This window comes from Garra rufa, chromosome 5 (assembly GCF_049309525.1).
Source record: "Garra rufa chromosome 5, GarRuf1.0, whole genome shotgun sequence".
In the NCBI taxonomy this organism is placed as follows: Eukaryota; Metazoa; Chordata; class Actinopteri; order Cypriniformes; family Cyprinidae; genus Garra; species Garra rufa.
Window position 1 is genome coordinate 44403478 of NC_133365.1, and position 2476 is coordinate 44405953.

Consider the following 2476-nt stretch of genomic DNA (forward strand, 5'->3'; position numbering starts at 1 on the left):
CATTAATCGTTTTATTTACATATGTTCATGAGCATACAAGTGATGGTGAGGGTCGGTGAGATGAAGTCTCTCGTTTGTCTCCTGTCTCGTCAGTAGCTGCCCCAAGCGCTTCAGGAGTATCTTCCATTCAAAGCTGCAAGAGTAAAATAAAGATACTTTTGTTATTAATAGGCTACACATAACGAATATTGTAAAATGGCGATAGCTAAAAAGGCAAGAAAAGCTTAAGCATCAGAGATTATGTTAGAGTCTTAGGGCAATTTGCACAATACGTGGCACCATGAAGCTGTTGATTTTCAAAGAGAAAGACGCGATGAACGAATGGATTTCCTCATGTGAAGCACTACGACGTGTCAATGATTAATTAAAAGCGATTCTGTTCACAATAAATCTAACAAAAGAAACATAAAGCTTGTTAAAATAAGCTCCCACCACCGAGATGTGCAGCAGGCGCGGGCGCAGCTCATTCGTGAGGCAGTTTTCCGGCTACCACGTATATGTGCCAAATGCCCCTCGACCGTCTACAAACTATCACAAAAGACATTTTAAAAACATATAATGGCAAATACAAAAATTTCTCTTACCTTCACACATCGAAGTTATGTCCTGACGAAGAAAACTTGAAGCGCGAGGAAATTTGCTTGTGTCAGAAGAATAACGGCTCATGAAGTGACGCAAGCAGCAATGTGATTGGCTGATATTTAACACATATTGTGTTAGACACACTGTGTTGGATATTTTATTTTTTATTTTTCGTTTTTAACACACATTTAACACAAAATAACACAAAATGTGCTAAAATAGATGTAACACAAACAATTTTTGAGAATGAAAGAACTCTTTGTGAAGGAAACCATTTGAGAGTGAGTAAATGATGACATTTTTCAGTTTTGGGTAAACTATCCCTTTAAGTAACTTCATTTTCTTTCCTGATTGTGTAAACAAACTCAATATTCAAAAGCATAAGGACAAAACAGTTTCTTTCAGTTGTATTTCAAGCATGTGAAATGGTACTCGCAGCCCCTAATCTTTTTACCTGAATGTGTTTGCTTCTACCTTGTAATCTCCTCATATTTGTCCTTATCATCCAGTATCTGAAATACCCTCATGTACCCACAAACACACACAGACACATCCAGGTCTGTTTTTGAGAGCGGCCCGAGGGAGGCAGCGTCTTTAATTTGAGCTGTGGAGGCAGGTGGAGGAGATAATGTCTGTGGGAGGAGAGAAATTCCAGCCACCGTTTCTTCTCCAAATAGCTGCCAGGGGAAGGAATGGAATCTTGACGTAATGGATAAACTAATCAACCTGCCAGAGGACACTGTGTTATATTCACATAAAGACTGGCTTATTCACATCTCTGCGCTAGTTACTGATTAGCACTGATGCTACATGCCACTTAGCATTAGCTGTAGTGTTTCTCTTTTGGTGAGGGGAAAAGCCCAGCAGGGGAGAAATATAGCGTTGTAGCACATAGTACATTGTAAGTGTCACAATAAACACTACTGTAACTATAACACTGTTTGTGTTATAAGAAAAGGTCACACTTTTCATATTAAACCAAGAAGGTCTACAATACCTGAAGAAAGCTTTTAAGAGCCCTCCAAAACATAAAACATCTGTACTAGAATGAATCTACAGTAGAACAATACACACTACCAGTCGAAAGTTTTTAAACAGGTTTTTAATGTTTTTTTTTTTAGGTCTCTTCTGCTCACCAAGTCTGCATTTATTTGATCCAAAGTACAACAAATGCAGTAAAATTTTGAAATATTTTACTATTGAAAATATATATTTTTTTTTATTTGACTATATTTTAAAATGCAATTTGTTTCTGTGAATTTAAAGCAGAATTTTTAACATCATTACTCCAGTCACATGATCCCTCAGAAATCCTTGTAATATTCCTATTTGCTGCTCAAAAACATTTGTAATTATTATGTTGAAAACAGCTGAGTAGAATTTATTCAGGTTTCTTTGATGAATAGAACGTTCAGAAGAACAGCATTTATCTGAAATAGAAATGTTTTATAACATTATAAATGACTTTATCTTCCCTTTTGACCAAGTTAAAGCATCCTTGCTAAATGAAAGTAATAATTTACAGCATTTATATTCTAAAAAAAAAAAAAAAAAAAAATTATACTGACTCCACACTTTTGAATTGTATAGTGTATAATGTTACAAAAACTTTTTATTTCAGATAAATGCTGATCTTTGGATCTATCTATTCATCAAAGAATCCTGAAAAAATGTACTTAAGTGTTTTAAATATTATTAATGATAAATGTTTCTTGAATAGCAAATCAGCATATTAGAATGATTTCTGAAGAATCATGTGACAATGAAGGATCACAGGGATAAATTACATTTTAAAATATATTAAAATAAATTCAATTCAATTAAATTGTAAAAATGTTTCAAAATGTTAGTGTTTTTGCTGTACTTTGGACTATTGTTTTGTAATAAAAAATAA